At 38.8% G+C, this 17,720-nt stretch overlaps 2 non-coding genes across 2 annotated transcripts; both read right to left on the reverse strand.

The window, feature by feature from the left end:
* Positions 1-2,297: 2,297 nt before the first annotated feature.
* LOC112745049 (small nucleolar RNA R71) lies at positions 2,298-2,405 on the reverse strand. Its single transcript, XR_003172997.1, has one exon. It is a non-coding gene; the product is annotated as a small nucleolar RNA R71 (small nucleolar RNA).
* A 3,825-nt stretch (positions 2,406-6,230) lies between these two features.
* Positions 6,231-6,338, reverse strand: LOC112746328 (small nucleolar RNA R71). Its single transcript, XR_003174219.1, has one exon. It is a non-coding gene; the product is annotated as a small nucleolar RNA R71 (small nucleolar RNA).
* Between the last annotated feature and the right edge of the window lie 11,382 nt (positions 6,339-17,720).

Here is a 17,720-nt window from a genome sequence, read left to right on the forward strand (position 1 = left end):
ATGAATATATTTTTCTATTTCAAAAAAAACAAAATCTTTCAAAAAAAATTTCCTTTGTTTTCGTAAATTATTCAATTTTTAAGAATAATTCTAAGTTTCATAGTAACATGTTGAAGCCTGGCTGGCTGTAAAGCCATATCCAAATCCTTTTAGATTGAGGCTTCCACTTGTCAACATAAAAGGCATGTATATGAAGTTGGATGAAGTATCAGCTGTTATATGCCTGATTTGTATCTTCTAAAGCTTGGCTGGCTACTGAGCCATGTCTAACCCTTGGATTGGAGCTTTAGGCCAACATTGAAAGATTCCTGGAATTCTTATTAAAAATTTGAATTTCTTATTTTCTTTTTCCTATATGTTTTTCGAAAAAAATACAAAAATCCAAAAAAAATTAATAAAATCATAAAATCAAAAATATTTTGTGCTTCTTGTTTGAGTCTTGAGTCAATTTCAAGTTTGGGTCAATTGCATTTTTTCTAAAAATTATGCATTTTTCGAAATTCATGCATTCATAATGTTCTTCATGATCTTTCAAGTTGTTCTTGGTAAGTCTTCTTGTCTGATCTTTAATTTTCTTGTTTTTCATATGCATTTTTCGTTTGTTAGAGTCCAAGCATTAAAGATTTCTAAGTTTGGTGTATTGCATGTTTTCTTTGCATAAAAAATTTTTCAAAAATATGTTCTTGATGTTCATCAAGATCTTCAAAGTGTTCTTGGTGTTCATCTTGACATTCATAGTGTTCTTGCATGCATCATGTGTTTTGATTCATAATTTTCATGTTGTGAGTCATTTTTTTGTTTTTCTCTTTCATCATTAAAAATTCAAAAATCAAAAAAATATATTTCCTTTTTCTCTCATAAATTTCAAAAATTTGGATTGACTTTTTCAAAAATTTTTTAAATTAGTTGTTTCTTATGAGTCAAATCAAATTTCAATTTAAAAATCTTATCTTTTCAAAATCTTTTTTCAAAAATCATATCTCTTTCATTTTTCTTATTTATTTTTGAAAATTTTAAAAATATTTTTCAAAAATCTTTTTCTTAATTTTACATCATATTTCGAAAATATCATCAACAATTAATGTTTTGATTCAAAAATTTCAAGTTTGTTACTTACTTGTTAAGAAAGATTCAAACTTTAAGTTCGAGAATCATATCTTGTGATTTCTTGTTGAATAAAGTCATTAATTGTGATTTTAAAAATCAAATCTTTTTCAAAAATAATTTCAATCATATCTTTTCAAAAATATCTTTTTATCTTATCTTTTTCAATATCTTTTCTAACTTCTTATCTTCTTATTTTTTAAAAAAAAAATTTTGAATTTCAAATCTCTTTCAACTAACTAATTGATTGTTTGTTTCTTATCTTTAGTAAAACTACCCAACTAACTTTTACCTTTAAATTTCGAAAATCCTTCCCTCTTTTTCAAAATTTTTTTTAATTAACTAATTATTTTAATTTTTAATTTTAATTTATTTCCCCTCTTAATTTTTGAAATCATTAACCCTTTTTCAAAAACTATTTTCGAAATTTAACTTTAATTTTTAATTTTTAATTTTCGAAAATCCTCTCACCTCTCATCTTCTTCTATTTATTTATTCATCTACCAACACTTCTCTTCATCTCATATCTCTGCTCTCCTCACCCTTCTGTTTGGATTCTCCTTTCTTTTCTTTTCTACTCTTCTTTTCTTCTACTCACAACAAGGGAACCTCTATACTGTGGTAAAAAGGATCCCTATTATTATTTTTCTGTTCCCTTCTCTTTCATATGAGCAGGAGCAAGGACAAGAACATTCTTGTTGAAGCAGATCCTGAACCTGAAAGGACTCTGAAGAGGAAACTAAGAGAAGCTAAAATACAACAATCCAGAGACAACCCTTACAGGAATTTTCGAATAGGAAGAGGAGATGACAGCCGAAAATAATAATAATGCAAGGAGATGCTGTGACTTTACTCACCTAATTCAATTACATAGAAGAAGCACTCCATCCCTACCATTGGAGCAAACAATTTGAGCTTAAACCTCAATTAGTTTCTCTGATGCAACAAAATGCAAGTTTCATGGACTTCCATCTGAAGATCCCTTTTAGTTCTTAATTGAATTCTTGCAGATATGTGACACTGTTAAGACTAATGGAGTAGATCCTGAAGTCTACAGGCTCATGCTTTTCCCGTTTGCTGTAAGAGACAGAGCTAGAATATGGTTGGATTCTCAACCTAAAGATAGCCTGAACTCTTGGGATAAGCTGGTCAACGCTTTCTTAGCCAAGTTTTTTCCTCCTCAAAAGCTGAGTAAGCTTAGAGTGGATGTTCAAACCTTCAGACAAAAAGAAGGTGAATCCCTCTATGAAGCTTGGGAAAGATACAAGGAACTGACCAAAAAGTGTCCTTCTGACATGCTTTCAGAATGGACCATCCTGGATATATTCTATGATGGTCTGTCTGAATTAGCTAAGATGTCATTGGATACTTCTGCAGGTGGATCCATTCACCTAAAGAAAATGCCTGCAGAAGCTCAAGAACTCATTGACATGGTTGCTAATAACCAGTTCATGTACACTTCTGATAGGAATCCTGTGAGTAATGGGACGCCTCAGAAGAAGGGAGTCCTTGAAATTGATACTCTGAATGCTATATTAGCTCAGAATAAAATATTGACTCAGCAAGTCAATATGATTCTCAAAATCTAAATGGAATGCAAGCTGCATCCAACAGTACTCAAAAGGCATCTTCTGAAGAAGAGGCTTATGATCCTGAGAACCCTGCAATAGCAGAGGTAAATTACATGGGTGAACCCTATGGAAACACCTATAACCCCTCATGGAGAAATCACCCAAACTTCTCATGGAAGGATCAACAAAGGCCTCAACAAGGCTTTAATAATGGTGGAAGAAACAGGTTTAGCAATAGCAAGCCTTTCCCATCATCCACTCAGCAACAGACAGAGAACTCTGAACAAAATACCTCTAATTTAGCAAACTTAGTCTCTGATCTATCTAAGGCAACTCTGAGTTTCATGAATAAAACAACGTCCTCCATTAGAAATTTGGAGCACAAGTGGGCCAGCTGAGTAAGAAGATCACTGAAACCCATCTTAGTGCTCTCCCAAGCAATACAGAAGAAAATCCAAAAGGAGAGTGCAAGGCCCTTGAATTGACTATCATGGCCAAACCCACAAGAGAGGAGGAGGACGTGATCCCAGTGAGGAAGACCTCCTGGACGTCCAGTGATCAATAAGGAGTTTCCCTCTGAGGAACCAAAGGAATCTGAGACTCATCTAGAGACCATAGAGATTCCATTGAACCTCCTTATGCCATTCATGAGCGCTAATGAATATTCCTCTTCTGAAGAGAATGAGGATGTTACTGAAGAGCAAGTTGCCAAGTTCCTTGGTGCAATCATGAAGCTGAATGCCAATTTATTTGGTAAAGAGACTTGGGGAGATGAACCTCCCCTGTTCACCAATGAACTAAATGCATTGGATCAACTGAGACTGCCTCAGAAGAAATAGGATCCTGAAAAGTTCCTAATGCCTTGTATCATAGGCACCATAACCTTTGAGAAGGCTTTATGTGACCTTGGGTTAGGAATAAATCTCATGCCACTCTCTGTAATGGAGAAACTGGGAATCTTTGAGGTGCAAGCTGCCAGAATCTCATTAGAGATGGCAGACAACTCAAGAAAAGAGGCTTATGGATAAGTAGAGGACGTGTTAGTAAAGGTTGAAGGCCTTTACATCACTGCTGATTTCATAATCCTGGATACTGGGAAGGAGGAGGATGAATCCATCATCCTTGGAAGACCTTTCCTAGCTACAGCAAGAACTGTGATTGATATAGATAGAGGTGTATTAGTCCTTCAATTGAATGAGGACTCCCTTGTGTTTAAAACTCAAGGTCACCTTTCTGTAAACATGGAAAAGAGGCACAGTAAGCTTCTCTCAAAACAGAGTCAACCAGAGCCCCACAGTCAAACTCTAAGTTTGGTGTTGGGAGACCTCAGCCAAACTCTAAGTTTGGTGTTGAACTCCCATATCCAAACTCTAAGTTTGGTGTTGGGAATCTATAAAATTGACCTGATCACCTGTGTGGCTCCATGAGAGGCCACTGTCAAGCTATTGACATTAAAGAAGTGTGATAAACCACTATTTTATAGTTTATATTGTGTTTAATTGTGTGGTTTTGTCATGATCCTTACCCACTTATTCATCAATTTAACATGCATTTAGATTTCCTTCCTAAATTTAGTACATGTTTGAAAATTGCTTCCTAGAGACTCTAATTATTTAATTTTAATTCTCCTTTATTCCATTCGATGCCGTGATCTGTGTGTCAAGTGTTTCAGGCTTTATAGGGCATGAATGAGATGGAGATTGGAGAGGAAGCTAGAAAAAATGGAAGGAACACAAGAATTTAAGGAGATAACCAGCGAGAAGTGACGCGGTCGCATGGCTCACGCGACCGCGCGAAGGAGCGCAAATCGCAGTGACGCGGCCGCAAGGCTTACGCGAACGCGTGGAGAGGAAAAAGCACAAGCGACGCGTCCGCATGGATGACGCGATCGCGTGACATGTGAGATCTGCATAATCTGCAGAATTTGCTGGGGGCGATTTTGGACCTTATTTCGGCCCATTTTTCGGCCCAGAACAGCAGACTAGAGTCAGAGAAAATGCAGAAATAAGAGACACATTCATTCAATAGTTTTAGATCTAGTTTTTTTCACTCTCTTAGGTTTTTCTCTCTAGTTTTTAGAATTTTAATTTTCAATTGGTCTTATCATTGGAACATTGAGAAGAGTTATTTCCTCATCAAGACTTCATCACTCTAGTTTGTTCTCTTAACTTGGTTTTATTCTTCCATGTTCTTTGTTATGTTCAATTTTGTCATTCGGATACTTTTATGATTAATTAATGCAAGGATTATTTCTTTTTTAATTCAATTTCAATTCCAATAATCATGTCTTCTTTTAATTCCCTTTCATGTGCCATGGATTCTTTATTTACAATGCGTGAGTAGTTTCATTACTTGATGGGGAGTTGATTAAAAGGAACTCTTGAGTTGGAAGGATTGAAGGAGAAATTTGTAGTTGGGTTAAATGTTGGATTGCTATCCTGTCAACAATGCCAATCCCTTTGAACTAAGTGGGTTGTAACTCGTGAACAGATTTGACATTCCAACTTGTTTGATTTTCCCTTACCTAGTAAAGGATAACCAAACAGAGTAACCGTTAATTATAAATCAATCTTAAAAAATCACTCCATCAATGATAGAGATTCTAACTAATCAATTCCCAGTCAAGGCTTTTATTTATATTATTTAAAATTCCTCAATTTAAATTCCAAATTACTTAGCTCAACTTCTTGGAACATCTGGTTAATAAAACAGCACACTTTTCTGCAACTCGTTGGGAGACGACCTGGGACTTAAAACTCCCAGTAATTTTAATTTAAACTCTCTGTGACATATTTTTAAATTGATAGGCAGATTTTTGGTGAGTTAAGAACCATACTTGCAACGTAACCAATTTAATAAATTTTTAATTCACCAGCTTCTGCTTCCCATCAATATTTGGCGCCGTTGCCGGGGAGTTGCAATAGAGTGCTAATTTTATTAATTAGAATTTATTTATTTGCATTTTATTTAATTTTGCTACTATGAGCAGCATGTTTCTTCCGTCAAATGACACGTTCACTTCCTGATCCGCGCTTGCTAATATTCGATCCTGAAATTGAAAGAACAATTTCACGAATAAGGCGAGAACAGCGTAGGTTAGCCCGCTCTGAGGGCGGATCTAAAAGTGAATCTGAGGAAGAAACCAGCCCCCGTTCTACTGATTCGGTTGTTTTACGTGCAGAAAACATGGCAGCTAGAAGAGTTACCATTCAGGAGGAAGGAGCTCCTGATTTTACAATGCAACCGTTTCAAGCGCATCATCCAGCGGTAGCTACGGATTTTGAAATAAAGACCGCACTGTTAAATTTGATGCCCAAGTTTCATGGCCTACCTGCTCAAGAGCCTATCAAGCACTTGAGAGATTTCCAGGTAGCCTGTTCTACTGTCAGGCGTGATGGCACTGATGAAACTTCAATTCTGCTGAAAGCTTTTCCGTTCTCTCTTGAGGGAAAAGCAAGAGAGTGGTACTACACTCAACCTATAGCAAATGTATCCAACTGGGATACACTCAGAAAGAAGTTTCTGGAGAAATTCTTTCCATCTGAAGTTACTGATAAACTGAGGAAGGATATCTCTATAATTGTTTAGGATGACAATGAGACTCTCTTTGAATACTGGGAGCGCTTCAATAATCTTCTGGAAGCATGCCCCCACCACATGATTGACAAGATCGTGCTACCCAGCTATATCACACAAGGTATGAGGCCCCAAGATAAGACCACATTGGAAAGTGCCAGCAATGGGTCTATGAAGAAGTACAAGACCACCGATGAAGCTTGGCAATTGATCAGTGATTTAGCTGAATCTACTTGGAACCACAGACAGAAACAAGGCCGTTCAAAAGCCGTTGCAGAAGTATCTTCTGGCATAGAGACTGCTGCTCTAAATCAAAGCATCTGTGAGATGACCAACCTGCTGAAGCAAATGCAGTTGAATCAACAAGCTCAGCAAACTCAACCGCAGGAAAACCAACAACTAGTTCCACAAAGAATTTGCGGAATTTGTGCTGATTACAGCCATTACACTGATGAATGCCCGCAGCTCCAACAAAAAGACAACATGGTGGCATCCACTCACAACTTCTATGACCGTCCCAACCAAGGGTACAGTCAAAGTGGAAATAATAACCATGGATGGCAGGACAATTCAAACCAAAATTGGAGGGACAAAAATAATAGGGGAGGCAGAGATAATCAGGAAAATCAGAGGTGGAATAATAACAACAACAGGCAGCAAAATCAACCTTACCGAGCACCTCACCTGAGGCAAAACCAAGGACCACCGAACAATCAGTAGCAAACCTCTCAATTTACTCATTCTTCTATATCTTCTAATGAAGATTTATTACAAGCTTTTGAGAAAAGATAACTGGCCATGGAAAGTACCATCGTGAAAACTATTAACGGCAGTCTGAATGGTCTCACCTCTACTCTGCAAGCTTTTATGACACAGCTTGGTTCAGCACAAAATTCCAGTAACCAACCTTCAAGCACCACTGGAATCCCCTCTCAACCATTACCCAATCCAAAGGGAGGCATTAATGCCATCACCCTGAGGTCCGGAACCACACTGCAGGAGAGGAATCAGAAGGAACCAAGCTCACCAGAATACGCCTCAGCTGAAGAGGTGGTAGAAATCGAAGATGTTGAAGAGGAAGAGGATATACAGGACATAGCTGAAGAAGAGATAGCTCAACCACAGGAAGAAGCACAAAAAGGCACAGGCACCACAGAAAACACTACTCCCATTCCATTTCCACAACTTGCAAGGAAGCCCAGGAAGCAGCTAGAACCTGATCCTAAAATGGTAGAAATATTCAAAAAGGTTGAGGTAACTATTCCCCTTTTTTATGTTATTCAGCAAGTACCTAAATATGCAAAGTTTCTAAAAGACTTATGTATCCATAAAGACAAAATTAATGAATTAGAAACTATTCCTTTAGGTAGTTCTATATCTGCTTTAATGGGAGGATTACCTGAAAAATGTAGTGATCCAGGTCCTTGCATAGTTAGTTGTACTATTGGTAGTGTAGTAATTTATGATTGCATGTGTGATTTAGGAGCATGTGTCAGTATAATGCCTTTGTCCATATATGATGTTTTGAGGCTCCCTCCCTTAAAAAGGTCGGCAGCTCGTTTTGTGTTAGCAGATAAAAGCATTATTACAGTGGCTGGAGTTGCTGAAGATGTTTTGGTGAACATTAAAGGGCTCACATTTTCCACTGATTTTTATATCTTGGAGATGCCCCATAATGATTCAGATAAGCCATCATCAATCCTACTTGGAAGACCATTCCTGAAAACATCAAAATTCAAATTGGATGCTTTTTCAGGAACATACTCCTTTGAAATAGATGGCCGCACAGTGATTTTTAATCTGAATGGAGTCATTGACAACTCCTCAGAAGATCGTTCTATCTTCCAGTGTGATGTCATAGACGAAAGTGTGGCTGAAGTTCAAAAAGAAGAGTTTGAAGAGAGGCACACTGGACAAGGCCCAAGTGTGGGGACCGTCTTAACTGACAGTGAGGGCACTTCGCCATTTTCACAAGCCCCAGATAATCCAGAGCCTGCCCACGATCAAAAGTTAGAATTGAAACCTCTCCCTCCACATCTCAAATATGCTTATCTTGAGGATGAGCAGAAGCTTCCGGTTATTATTGCAAGGGAACTAACTTCTCAACAAGAAGAGCAGTTACTTGATGTACTGAGGAAGCATAAGAAGGAAATTGGGTGCAGTTTGACAGACATAGTGGGAATTAACCCTCAAGTATGCGAGCACAGAATATTTTTAGAAGAGGGAGCAAGACCTGTCCGTCAACCACAAAGGAGATTGAATCCCACCATCTTGGAAGTTGTCAAAAAGGAAGTGACCAGACTATTGGAAGCCGATATCATATATCCCATTTCAGACAGTGAATGGGTAAGCCCAGTACAAGTGGTGCCCAAGAAGTCCAGAGTCACTACCGTGAAGAATGAGCATGGAGAGCTCATAGCAACTAGAGTTCAGAATGCTTGGAGAGTCTGCATTGATTACAGGCGTCTCAACCAAGCTACTCGTAAGGATCACTACCCACTTCCATTCATTGATCAAATGTTGGATCGCCTGTCAGGTAAATCACATTATTGCTTTCTAGATGGTTACACAGGTTATTTCCAGATTCATATAGCTCCTGAGGATCAGGAAAAGACTACTTTTACATGTCCTTTTGGGACTTATGCTTATAAGAGAATGCCCTTTGGCTTGTGCAATGCACCAGCAACCTTCCAAAGGTGCATGATGAGTCTTTTCTCTGATCTTATTGAGGACTGTATGGAAGTTTTTATGGACGATTTTAGCGTTTATGGTGATTCTTTTAACCTTTGCTTAGCTGGATTATCTAGAGTATTAGATAGATGTGTTAATACAAACCTTGTATTGAATTTCGAAAAATGCCACTTTATGGTAAAGCAAGGGATTGTATTAGGACATGTGGTATCTAATAATGGCATTTTTGTAGACCCAGCAAAGGTGAATGTTATTTCTAGTTTACCTTACCCCTCTTCTGTGAGGGAAGTCCTTTCGTTCCTTGGCCATGCAGGTTTCTACAGGAGATTTATTAAGGACTTTAGTAAGATAGCACTTCCCTTATCCAGATTACTGCAAAAGGATATTGAGTTCGAGTTCAGTGAGGATTGCAAACAAGCGTTTGATAAGCTGAAGACTGCTCTAACTCAAGCCCCAATTGTGAGAGGACCCGACTGGAGCCAGCCGTTTGAAATCATGTGCGATGCTTCCAACCATGCAGTAGGAGCAGCGCTGGCTCAGCATGAAGGTAAGGATCCTTTTGTTATTGCTTATGCGTCTAAGACTTTAGACACTGCCCAGTCCAATTATACTACTACTGAGAAAGAACTACTTGCTATTGTTTTTGCTCTGGATAAATTCCGGGCTTATTTACTTGGTACTAGAGTAGTAGTGTATTCGGACCATGCAGCTCTAAAGTATCTATTAGCTAAAAAGGAATCCAAACCAAGACTTATACGTTGGATACAGCTGTTACAAGAATTTGATTTAGAAATAAAGGATAGGAGTGGTAATCAAAATTTAGTAGCAGACCACTTGAGTCGCCTTGAACATATTAAGGATGATTCTACTCCTATAGATGATAATTTTCCTTTTGACAACCTGCAAGCAGTATCTGAGGTATCCCCTTGGTATGCACCTGTTGCTAATTACTTAGTTAGCCGCACATTTCCTCCACATTTTTCTAAACATCAAAGAGACAAGCTGAAAAGCGAGTCTAAATATTATATATGGGATGACCCATATTTATGGAGATGTGGCACTGACCAGATAATTAGACGTTGTGTACCTCAATCAGAATTCCAGTCCATTTTAGAGGCCTGTCATTCATCTGAGAATGGAGGACACTTTGGCCCTCAAAGAACAGCTAGAAAGATCTTAGACTGCGGATTCTGGTGGCCTACTCTTTTTAGAGATGCTGCTGAGTTTTGGAAATCTTGTCACCCATGCCAGAAATTTGGTAACATATTCAAGAGGGATGAGATGCCTCAACAATATATGCTTTTCTGTGAAATTTTTGATGTTTGGGGCATTGACTTCATGGGTCCATTTCCAAATTCTAGCGGATATTTTTATATATTGTTAGCTGTGGATTATGTTTCCAAATGGGTGGAAGCAATTCCTACCCGCACTGATGATGCTAACACTGTTGTTTCCTTTGTGAGAAACCATATTATATGCCGCTTTGGATCACCACGAGCGATCGTGAGCGATCAAGGCACCCACTTTTGTAACAGGAGACTAACAGGATTGATGAAGAAGCATAGGATAATCCATAAAGTTGCAACAGCTTACCATCCCCAAACTAATGGGCAAGCCGAGGTATCAAACAGAGAAATTAAGCGTATTTTGCAGAAGATAGTAAAGCCTCATAGAAAAGACTGGAGCACCAGACTACAAGATGCACTGTGGGCATATAGAACAGCATACAAGACACCCATTGGGATGAGTCCCTTTTGCTTAGTTTATGGAAAAGCTTGCCATCTTCCAGTTGAAATCGAACACAGAGCCTTCTGGGCAGTTAAAGAGTGCAACATGGAAATTGAGAAGGCCAGAGCTGAAAGGAAGTTGCAACTGCAGGAACTAGAGAACCTTCGCCTAGAAGCTTATGAGAATTCCAGAATTTGTAAGGAAAGGATGAAAGCTGTGCATGATCAAAACATCAAGAAGAAAGAATTTCAACCTGGAGATTTTATCCTCCTTTACAAATCCCGACTAAGGCTAATGCCCGGTAAGTTAAGATCAAAATGGGAAGGTCCACACAGAGTAGAGAAGGCTGAACCGTACGGAGTTTATCACCTAAGCCATCCTTCAAGCTCTGAACTTATTAAGGTTAATGGACACCACCTGAAGCTGTACCATGGTGAGAAGGTGCAGAAAAGCAAGGAGCTTGAGATCCTCTACTTGGAAGATCCCCACATAGCAACAGATTGAGCTAGTGGAGTGTCCAACTTACGGACGTTAAAGCAAAGTGCTTGGTGGGAGACAACCCACCGCAGTATGATCGTTCTTTTCTTCACTTTTAGTTTTTCTTCTTTAATAACTCTTCTCTTTATTAGTGCTTTCGTGCTCTTTCATTTGCATGTCTTTATCTTTCCTTAAAAAAAAATTTTTTTTTCTCGCCGCGCGACACGATCGCACCAGCGACGCGTCCGCGTGGCAGAGGGAGTAAAGAAAAATAAAAATGAATAGAAAGTTACGCAGGAGCAGCGCTGGAGTCGTGCCAATGGCACAAATTACCCCACGCGACCGCGTGCCCAACGCGGCCGCGTGCCCTGCATTTTCGACGTAAAAGGGTGCACAATGCTATATAGTGCGAGAGTGGTGCTGGATTGGTGCTGGAAGCACAATACTTGTCACGCGACCGCGTCGCCGACGCGGCCGCGTCAATTATTTTCTAACGCACAATCACGCGATCGCGTGACCCACGCGATCGCGTCACCCAATTTTGGCTATTAAAATAAATTGAACAGAGAGTTGTGCTGGTGCGAGGCTGCACTCGCGCCAGCAGCACAACACGGGTCACGCGACCGCGTGACTGACGCGATCGCGTCTCCTTACCTGATGCGCACCCACGCGAACGCGTGCCCCACGCAGCCGCGTCGCATGCGCCGCACAGCTCAACCTAAATTGCCAAATTATCTTATCTTTCTTTCCTCCAAATCCTAATTTTTCTTTTCCCTCCTTCTTTCTTCCTTCTCCCTTCCCTTTTCTATCTCACCTTTCACTCTCTCTCTCTCTCTCCTCCATTAACAAGGTTTTACCTTCTTCTTCCTTCTTTCTTTTTCTATCTTTTTTTTATTGTTCTAGATGTATTTTCTTTTTCTTTTCTTCTTCTTTTAATTATTCCTATTTTCTTTATTCTTCTTTTCCCTTTTTACATGGTGTTAGAAATTTTTTTGAGTCATTATCCCTCATTATATGCTTGTGACTTGTTACAATTTATTTGACAATTATTATTATTTTTAAGGGATTGCTTGCATGTTCAATTTCATACTTTTTATATCTTGTTTAACATGCATGCCATGTGTTTGTGAAAAAGCCCATATAGCACTATGCACTTTTCTACATTACTTTACTCTACTATTCAATGCTTGCTTTTCACAAATTCTCCTTCTTATTTTATTAATTGAATTTAATTGTCAATACAAACGTGATGGTTTGTTACAAAGTATTGCTTGGTCTATGCTACTCTTGCCCTTTGCCAGCATGCCAATAAACACCTTGCATTCATTTGTCTTTATATGCACTAGCTATTTTCTATCGTTGGCTTTTCACACGTACTCGCGAGCATGTGTTAATGTCAGCATACCTTAATGTTCATCTATCACCCTCTTTTCCGTTTCCTTCCTTGCTGTATATCTCTTTGAATTTAATTTACTTTCTCTTCCCTTCTTTCAAGATGGCCACCAAGAAAGGAAAAGAGAAAGCTACTTCCAAACCACCAGCAAGAAGAGGAATTAAAAGAACATTAGTGGCAGAGCCTTCTTCCACCGTAGTCAAGCCCTCAACAAAAAGAGTTAAGAGGATAATAAAGGTTGATGAAAAGGAGAAAGCCTTTCCAGCGAAGGACGCTGCGCGATTTCCCAATCGCTACTGTGAGCAGATGTTCCCTATCCTAGTAGAAAGGAACTACAACAATGAATACCTTCTTATCCTCCCATCCAATATTGCTACCTTTGTTGAGCCGCAAATTGAATGAAGACAATGGGGTTTCCTACGAAGATAGCCAAGGCAGGTCAATCTTTCTTGGGTAGTTGAGTTCTACTCCAACTTCTACATACCGACCCTGCAGTCTATTTATGTCCGACAGAAGCAAGTGCCCATTACAGAAGAGGCCATCCAGCAAGCTCTGAGTCTTCCCTCTTTTCCAGCAGGAATGGACGCTTTTCAAGAAGCCACCCTTCAGCTCCAGAGATACCAATTTGACTGGGACTCCATTCTCGGAGTCATTGCATTACCTGGCAGCCGTTGGATCTACGGCTACCACCGTACCCGCCCTAAGCGAATCTTGGCTTCCGCACTTACCTTGGAGGCTCGCGTATGGGCACAGATCATGTCCCATTACGTCTTTCCGAGCACTCATGAGTCCTCCTTCACTGCAGACATGGCTGTTCTACTATGGTGCATCCTTACAGACCAACCTCTGAATCTCTCAAGACACATCCGGAATGCTATGGAGCATGTACAAATCGCGGGCAACCTACCTTTCCCCGCCCTGGTCTCAGATCTTGTTTCAGCAGCCGGGGTCTCCTACAGAGCTGGGGACACCAAAACCATGCTTCCACAGGATGATCAATATGTCCCTAACGGGAAATACCTCAGACTTTCAGCAGCCACTACAAGCCAGCCTACTGAGCCAGTTGAAGATATTCCTTCTTCAACACCACAAGCATCTACCACTGAGAAATTGCTCCAGCAGTTACTTGAAAAGTTAGATCGGCATGAACAGAAAGCTAAGATGAGAGAGCGTCGTAACAAGCGCCGATTCACATACCTCAAGGAGCTGATCATGGGCAAATTCAAGGACTCAGACACTCCGGACTCCACTTCTTTTACCAGCACCAGGAGCCATGATGGTCCCGACTGTGGAGATACTGCCACCAGCCTACCCCTGTTCCTGACAGATGGCACCGAGGACGGTGCAAAGCCTTAAGTGTGGGGAGGTCGGTCAGTACTTGACTTCCGGAGGTAATTTCTCTTCTCTGTACACCAATAATTAGAATATTTTAGTTAGATTTTTTTTCTTTTATAGAATAGAATAAATTGCATAGGTTAGAATAGTTGCATGCATGTTCTACTTGATTGAAAAGACAATAAGTTTCTTTTAAAAATCTATCTTTGGAATAAAATTTCACTAATTTTTCAAAATTTTTATGATAAATCTACTTTAGTTGTATTTGGAACATGATGTTTGAGCTAAAGAACACACAACCTGTGAAAGATTTGAGCCTTTATGTATGGTTACATCATTTAACCATAATTATTTTATTCTTGTGTGTTTACTTCTCTATGATTGTAATCTATATTTTGTTTTATCTTATATGTCCAATATTTATTTTATTTACATGCTTGCACATGATTGAGGCGATTATTTGTTTAAACTCACTTATCCAAATCAAGCCTACCCTTTTCAATTACCCTTGTTAACCACTTTGAGCCTTTAAAACCCCATTTGTTCTATATTTTACCACATTACTAACCTTAAGCTGAAAAACAAATTGCATATCCCAAATTGAATCTTTGGTTAGCTTAAGATAGAATTGTGTGTGCTAGTTAAGTATGGGAAATTGTGGGAACAAAAGTTGTTAAGGGGATGTGTCATGAAAATTTAAAGGGAATTTGGATACCTATTCATGTGAAACTATAAGAATAAAAAATCTATGTGCGTCGATAAGCTTTATTTATTTCAATTCAAAAAAAATTGATAAACAAATAAATAAGGGGACAAAATTACCCCAATGTTAAATTCAGAATTCAAAGATCAATGCACATATGATAGAATTAAAATTACAAAGTTGAAACATGAGTATGGGTTGAAAAAGGGACTTATGGGTAGCTAGGCATGAATTTAAAAGTATATAGAATATATGTATATTAGGTGAGAGCTTAGGTTAATTAAAGATTCAATTTATAAAGCTCACTTAGCCATATGTATACCCTTACCTGCACCTTGGCCCCATTACAACCCTGAAAAGACCTCATGATGTTTGCATTGGTATATTAACTGTTGTTGATGGGTTAGGAGAAAAACAAAAGTTAGAAAACATGACTAGAGAAGAATAGAGTGATTACCCTATACACTAGAGATTAGAGCGTACATACATTATCAGTGAGGGTTCAATGCTTGAATTTTCATGTTTCCTGCTTTCATAAGCTATCTTCTTGCACTTTTATCGGTTTTATTGTATAATGATAGAATTAGTGGAATTTGATTTGTAATTCTTTTGAAGGGCTTATTTACTTTTGATCAAGTGGACAATAATCATATAGTTGCATTGATTTATATATGTAGGATTGCATTGCATTTCATGAGTTTCTACATGTTCATACTCATTTCCTTGTCTCCTTCAATTTAGCATGAGGACATACTAATGTTTAAGTGTGGGAAGGTTGATAAACCACTATTTTATAGTTTATATTGTATTTAATTGTGTGGTTTTGTCATGATCCTTACCCACTTATTCATCAATTTAACATGCATTTATATTTCCTTCCTAAATTTAGTACATGTTTGAAAATTGCTTCCTAGAGACTCTAATTATTTAATTTTAATTCTTCTTTATTCCATTCGATGCCGTGATCTGTGTGTCAAGTGTTTCAGGTTTTATAGGGCATGAATGAGATGGAGATTGGAGAGGAAGCTAGCAAAAATGGAAGGAACACAAGAATTTAAGGAGATAACCAGCGAGAAGTGACGCGGTCGCATGGCTCACGCGACCGCGCGAAGGAGCGCAAATCGCAGTGACGCGGCCGCATGGCTTACGCGAACGCGTGGAGAGGAAAAAGCACAAGCGACGCGTCCGCATGGATGACGCGATCGCGTGACATGTGCGATCTGCATAATCTGCAGAATTTGCTGGGGGCGATTTTGGACCTTATTTCGGCCCAATTTTCGGCCCGGAACAGCAGACTAGAGTCAGAGAAAATGCAGAAACAAGAGACACATTCATTCAATAGTTTTAGATCTAGTTTTTTTCACTCTCTTAGGTTTTTCTCTCTAGTTTTTAGAATTTTAATTTTCAATTGGTCTTAGCATTGGAACATTGAGAAGAGTTATTTCCTCATCAAGACTTCATCACTCTAGTTTGTTCTCTTAACTTGGTTTTATTCTTCCATGTTCTTTGTTATGTTCAATTTTGTCATTCGGATACTTTTATGATTAATTAATGCAAGGATTATTTCTTTTTTAATTCAATTTCAATTCCAATAATCATGTCTTCTTTTAATTCCCTTTCATGTGCCATGGATTCTTTATTTACAATGCGTGAGTAGTTTCATTACTTGATGGGGAGTTGATTAAAAGGAACTCTTGAGTTGGAAGGATTGAAGGAGAAATTTGTAGTTGGGTTAAATGTTGGATTGCTATCCTGTCACCAACGTCAATCCCTTTGAACTAAGTGGGTTGCAACTCGTGAACAGATCTGGCATTCCAACTTGTTTGACTTTCTCTTACCTAGTAAAGGATAACCAAATAGAGTAACCGTTAATTATAAATCAATCTTAAAAAATCACTCCATCAATGATAGAGATTCTAACTAATCAATTCCCAGTCAAGGCTTTTATTTATATTATTTAAAATTCCTCAATTTAAATTCCAAATTACTTAGCTCAACTTCTTGGAACATCTGATTAATAAAACAGCACACTTTTCTGCAACTCGTTGGGAGACGACCTGGGACTTAAAACTCCCAGTAATTTTAATTTAAACTCTCTATGACATATTTTTAAATTGATAGGCAGATTTTCGGTGAGTTAAGAAATATACTTGCAACGTAACCATTTTAATAAATTTTTAATTCACCAGCTTCTGCTTCCCATGAAAGTGCTTGTTGGGAGGCAACCCAATTTTTATTTATCTAATTTTATTTTTATTTTTATTGTTCTTTCATGTTTTATTAGGTTCATGATCATGTGGAGTCACAAAATAAATAGAAAAATAAAAAACAAAATCAAAAACAGCAGAAGAAAAATCACACCCTAGAGGAAGGGCTTACTGGCGTTTAAACGCCAGTAAGGAGCATCTGGCTGGCGTTCAACGCCAGAACAGAGCATGGATCTGGCGTTGAATGCCCAAAACAAGCAGCATCCTGGCATTCAGACGCCAGGAATGCACACTGAGGAAAGCTGGCGCTGAACGCCAGAAACATGCTGCATCTGGGCGCTGAACGCCCAGAACAAGCACCAATTCGGCGTTTAAACGCCAGAATTGCATGCAAAGGCATTTTACATGCCTAATTAGTGCAGGGATGTAAAACCTTGACACCTCAGGATCTGTGGACCCCACAGGATCACCACATACCTCCACTCACCTTCCCTCCTCATAATCCTATATCACCCTCCCTCTCTCCATTCACAGTCATCCCTTCTGTTTTCCATTCACCACTCACATCTATACACCCCACCTACCTTCAAAATTCAAAATCTCTTTCCCACCCAAGCCCACCCATATAGCCGAATACACACATCCCTCCATCTCCTCTATATCTTCTTCTTCTACTACTACTCTTTCTTCTTTTGCTCGAGGGCGAGCAACATTCTTCCATAACCACTAATGGCACCTAAGGCCAGAAAAACCTCTAGAAAGAGGAAAGGGAAGACAAAAGCTTCCACCTTCGAGTCATAGGAGATGTAGAGATTCATCTCAAGGGTTTATAGCTCAGTGGTAGAACATTTGACTACAAATCAAGAGATCCCTGAGATACCTCACTGGATACATTTTCCTCCACACAATTATTGGGAGCAACTAAGGGTGGAACA

This window comes from Arachis hypogaea, chromosome 14 (assembly GCF_003086295.3).
Source record: "Arachis hypogaea cultivar Tifrunner chromosome 14, arahy.Tifrunner.gnm2.J5K5, whole genome shotgun sequence".
NCBI classification, from domain to species: Eukaryota; Viridiplantae; Streptophyta; class Magnoliopsida; order Fabales; family Fabaceae; genus Arachis; species Arachis hypogaea.